The sequence below is a fragment of the Quercus suber genome, unplaced genomic scaffold, assembly GCF_002906115.3.
Source record: "Quercus suber isolate HL8 unplaced genomic scaffold, Cork oak 2.0 scaffold_61, whole genome shotgun sequence".
In the NCBI taxonomy this organism is placed as follows: Eukaryota; Viridiplantae; Streptophyta; class Magnoliopsida; order Fagales; family Fagaceae; genus Quercus; species Quercus suber.
Genome location: NW_027069526.1, coordinates 8,864 through 14,909, shown reverse-complemented (window position 1 = coordinate 14,909; position 6,046 = coordinate 8,864).

Sequence of the window (6,046 nt, the reverse complement as noted above, 5' to 3'; positions counted from 1 at the left end):
ATATCTTAGTCAAGAGTCTTGTAACTTAATTGTCATCTTTTAGTATTTTCAACGGAGATATTCAAAGTTGAAATATTTCATTCTCAAGTGTAAAATTATCCACACAAGAAAAAAAAAATCAAAATTTTAGACCTAAAATTTTATTCCTATAAATATGTAATTGTATAAAAAAATAAAAATAAAAAGCACTAAAAATTGTGCTCTATATTCTACTATATATCAAGTTGGAAAGTGTTATACAGAAAAGCATTGTGTGGTACTTGCGGTGACATGTGTGCTTTATTTATTTTGATAAATTGCAATTTTTATTAACAACAAAAGGCTGAGCAATGATCTGACTTGCAAGCCTCCATGTGTGCTTTTGTGATATTGAGTGATAGGCTGCAAATTCTAAAATGCAATTTAATTATGCAAATTGTTAATCTATAATGGAAAAGGTTTACATTCTTTTCATTTTCACCCCTCTTCTGTTCTCTTTCTCTAGGAATTTATGGTGAAATCGTGTCAGGTTAGTGTTGCTATCCATCTCATAGGATTTTGTATGGAATGTGAGAGTGGTGAAGCAATAAACTATACCAAAATTTCATGCTGCCACATCTTCTAAAATTTCATTATACCAAGACAACTCATTTTAAATGACAGACTCATATAGACTGGTATATATTTTGAAAGTAGTAGAAATCTATAACTTGACCATAAAATAGAGAATATTTATCAATTTTTCTAATCGAACATAACTTTTCTCACAATTTGTTAAAGTAGTTGATCAGTAATGCACAATTAGTCACTTACTTTCACATGAATGATGAATCTACTTTTTTTTTCCTACTACTTACATTTGCCTATTTCAAAAAGTTGTAGCAACACTTATGTCCTTATGCTTTCTCTATCTTTATTTGTCTTAAAAGAGAGAAGATGAAGTTAAGGATGGCCAATCAAAGTCAAAAGCTACAAGACAATGGGCTTATTTCATATTTGGGTATAAAGTAACAAAAATTTATGTATGCGCATGTGCTAGCTGCCAGGGCGTGTATTTTGGTGGGCAATCAAAATCATAACATCCTCTCTCGTAGTTTAACTAGACCAATATATGTCACCACTCACCACCATCAATTTGATCCCTATCTTTTTCATCCCTATCTTTTTCATGAGTCATGTGTGGAATTTACCTGAGTGAACATGATAACTAGATAAGGCCATAGCCTTCATCATTGAATTTGAAGACTTGAAAGATTAGAAGATGACGTTGACAGCTAAGTTAATTTGAAAAAAATATTAACTAATAAAAACTCTAATTAATTAATCGCCATACAAAATATAATATAAATATAAATGGTAATTGATATGAGAATTTAAAAATTTTGTCGAGTTTCATGGATACCATATATGGCTCTTCTATAGAAGGGATTGAGGAGAATAAAATGTGCTGGAAACCAGATAGAAATAAGGGGTTTAAGGTTAATGCTGATTACTATCTAATGATTTTTTTCCCTTGTAAAAGCATATGGAAGCAAAAGATTCCTTCTCGAGTGGCTTTCTTTGTTTGGACTGTTGCATTGGGAAATGTTTTACAATAGACAATTTAAGAAAAAAGGAAGGTTTGGAATTTCGATTGGTGTTATATGTGAAGTGTAATGGTGAATCGGTTGACCATCTTTTCCTTCATTGTCCGGTTGCTATGGATTTGCGGCCTATGGTTATTGGATTATTTGGAGTAAGTTGGGTTATGCCTAAGTCAGTTATTGGGCCCTTAGCTTGCTAGAAAGGTCAATTTGGTCGTCATCGAAATGGACATATATGGATAATTACTAAGTTATTTTTATTTAGAACCTTTATTGGATTGGTTGTCAACTTTGGAAAACCAATCATTTTCCTCTTTTCTTGTTTTTCTAGATTCATGTAATTTTTGAACTTGATTTGTTAACCCCTGAGCACTTCCTGTCTACTAGGGTGTCCCTTTTTGATAAATAAATCTTATTACTCATAAAAAAGAATAGAGGATTTTTTTTCCCCAATAACAAACAAAACTCAATATTTTCCCTCTTTTTTCATTCACTTTCTCAACAACAAAACTGATATAAAGCCATTAAAAAAAGGCTAAAATGCAAAACCCTCCTTTTAAGTTTCATCATAATTCATTTCAATCCTCAAATTTCACTTTTGTTCATTCTAGTCCTCTAAATTTCAAGTTTATTCATTTAAGGCCTCTCCATCAACTTCCATTGAAATTTTTTAAAAGGAAATTCTAGAAAATATTTTTCAATCATTAATGAGAATTTTTTTTTTAAATTAAGAAATTTTGAAGAAAAAAATTAAAAATTTGGACAACTAACCGCAATATTTAACAAAAGTCAATGAAGAAGCCTTAATTGAATAAAGTTGAAACTTAGAGAACTGAAATGAACAAATGCAAAACTGGAGGACTGAAATGAATTTTGGTGAAATAAAGAGTAAGTTTTGCATTTTAGCAAAAATAAAAGAAAGTATGTACCATAGAATGAGCAGTAATATAAAACCAGTTCAAATTCTACTTATATAAAAACTGAGCCAGTTACCTCAACATACAAACCAACTTTACTAACTGATTAAATAGAGCTTTTCCCCCTCTTTTTATTTATCAAAAAAAAAAAAGCTTTTCCCCCTCTTCTCATTCAGTTTCTCAATAACCAAACATAGATAAAGCCAATTTTTAACTAAATCGAGGGCTTTTTATTTTTATTTTTTATTTTTTTTAGTAACATTCAAAACTCAATTTTCTCTCTCTTTCTCTTGACTTTTCATTCACTTTAAGAGCAACTAACCAGACACAAAGCCAAATTCTAGCTAACTGATTCGCTAAATAGACTTTTTTTTATAAGTCAGACTAAAATTTTATTAGCACGCTGTAAAAAAAAAATTTCTTGGTAAAGTACATATTTATATTCCCTATCTTTTAGGCTTTATTTCAATTTTGTTCTTAACCTTTTAAATGAAAAAAATTCTGATGCCACATTCAATTACACAACTTTGCTCACAACTTCCACCAACTATAACTCGCCACGTGGGCAAGTTGTGGGTAAAATTGTATAATTGGGCATGACACCAAAACTTCTCTTTTAAAATGTGTCAATTTCATCTCTAAATTTTTGATATTCTGTCAAAATGTCCTCCTCAGTATAGAAAATAAGGAAGTGTTTAGTAGAGGAGTTTGAGTAATGTTTTTTGAGTGTTTTTGATATACGTGTGGTGAAAAGTGTGTAAAAATATTTAAAATACTCAAATGTGTGTTCAAATTAAGCTACCAAACAACCCAGATTAGTCAAAATAAAATATAATTTACTTGCTACATAGATTGCCACTTGAACTGCCACGTGGCATAAATTAATTTTAAAAAAACAATAAAAACCAAGTGAACATGTAATCACATCCTTCAATCTATATTTTTCTTTTCGCACTTTCTCATCTTTCCTGGAAATTTTCCAACAAACACATCTAAAAAAAAATTTTAACTAGAGATTAAAAATAGATTTAGATTTAGATTTAGATTTTTCAACTAACTAACTAATTGAATAGATTTAGATTTTTTTTTTTTTCAATAACTTTCAAAGCTCAAAATAATCCCTCACTTTCTCAGCAACCAAACAAAAGCTAAAGCCGATTTAAAAACAAAGAAAAAAGAATATATGAAGAACTAACTAACCAAATATAGGATGAGTGAGTGATTAAATCCCCGAATTCTCCTTGCAGCGATTTGACTGATCACCAAGAGCTTGTCAATTTCAGAATCCGAATCCCTATTACTTCTATCATTCCGAGGCTTGATGTGGACGCGAGATCTATTAGGATAGGCTCCAAAAAAGGAACGGCAAACATAGTCTCGATCAGAGACGCTCGAGGAGGAGGAGGAGGATCGATCGAGACCGCCGGATGAAGAAGAAGGAGGTTTTGAGTCTGGAGTAGCGTTCGTGCTTTGGTCTGGAAGGAGTGAATCTTCTTCTCCGTTGGATTTGGACATTGTAGCGAAGAGAATTTTGGTGAGAGAGATTTACAAGCAAAAGAGAAAGATAGAGTAGTAGAGTGCTTTTCTTCTTGTCAGAAAAAGAGTTTTTCTTTTTATAAAAAAAAATCTTTTTATTGCGCAATTTATATTTGAGTAAAGTTTCACTTGGTTTCACACGGAAATCTTGGTTAATATTGTGGAAAAAAGTTTCTAAAAAAAAATTGTGGAAAAAAAAACAAATTTTATTTTATTTATTTTCAGTGGATGAGAGTTGGGTGGTGGGCCTCGAATCTGAATCTTCCGCCTTATTTTTTCTATTTTATTTTACCTTCTATTAGTAAATATTTGTTACTATATTATTTAATTAATTAAATACTATTGTTATTAACTTATTAATATTATAATTATTAACTAATAGTAATATTTAACTAAGTTCTTATGGCAATGATTAAGAATTCAGTTAAAAAAAATTTTAAAAAAAATAATTAATATTTTAATAATTTTTTTTATTTTATATAAAAGTGATGTCAAAATTTTTTTAACTGAATTTTTACAAGTACTCTAGGCACTTGTTAGCATTTTTTTAATTTATTAAATAAATATATGACAAATATTTATTAGTAAATGTTAGCATTTTTTAATTAATTAGTTAAATATGTGACAAGTATTTATTAGTATGATATAAATTAGGATAAAAAGATTTGTACTGCTCACACTCATGAATTGACTCCTCAACAAGTCAGACTCAGAAGCCAGTGGACCTTCGTTTTTTTCGTCTTTTTCTTCTTTCAGGGCTAGTTGTTCCTTCAGCTATTTCTTCTTTCTTTCGTTTTTGAGCTTTAAAGAGAGCCAAATTCAGAGCTTGCGGCGAGACCGATCAAGGAAGAAACAAAAATTTCCGCCGCTACCATCTGTGAGTTACGTTTTTTTGTGGGTTCCAATTACGTGAATGGCGGCGATGAATTGGGATTTGTCTGGTGGACTTGAGGGGACAGTTCGGTACGTAATTGCCCTTCTAAATTTTCGTTTTTAGTTTTTATAGTTTACGGTTCTAAATCTTCTGTTACACCCTTTGTGCTCTACTATTCTATATGTTCCACGAATTAAAATTTGTCGCATGTTCACCTATTTCAGTCTAATTTTATATCCTCTCTTTTCATTTACCTAAAATAAAATATACATATTAATAAACAAAAACCAATACAGCACAGCACAGCAGCAGCGGCGCCACCAACCTCTGCCGACACAGGTCGTCAGTGCTGCTAATCATGGCTCACTGAACTCACCAATTTCATATTTGGCTCTTCGATAGATTTCACCTTTTGATCGGCAATCACTTTCATTGCTTAGAACTGCAACACAAATGATTGTTCTTTACATCCCAATTAGATCAAACCCAATCTACGATTTTTCTCCACTTGGAATAACCCACAAAAATCAAAGAATGCTCAGCTGCTGTCGTGCTGTGATGTATTGGTTTTTGTTTATTAATTTATTTTTTATTTTAGGTAAATGAACGGAGAAAAGGCATAAAATTGGGCATTAATGAAATAAGTGGACATGAGGTAAATTTTAATCCGTGGAACATAGAGTACAGAATGTGTGATAGAAGCTTTGAACTTTGTATTTAGGAAGTTTGATAAAGTTGTTGTAAAAATGGTATTTGAAAGATAGAAAAGCGAGAGAATAGAAAAAATTTAGTTTTTTCTCATGAATATTTGGTTGAATGGATGAAAAGTGAGAGAGTAGCTAAACTTTTTTGTTTAGTTGAAAAGAAAAATAAAAGGATAAATGTAGTTTATATAAATTGACTCTTATGTCATTGTTACATAATATGTAAGAAATAATTTATTTGTACTTATTAAATAATATAAAAATTAGCACATCATATATATTAATTTATATTATTTTTTTATATAAAATATAATCTAATATATATTAATATAATATATTGTTGGGAAGATAATAAAAAAACTGGGCAACAAAACACTATTCAACTAGATTTTAACTAAATGACAGATATGTTAAATCTTGATGGTGATCCTTGCTTTAGATTTTTTTTTTTTT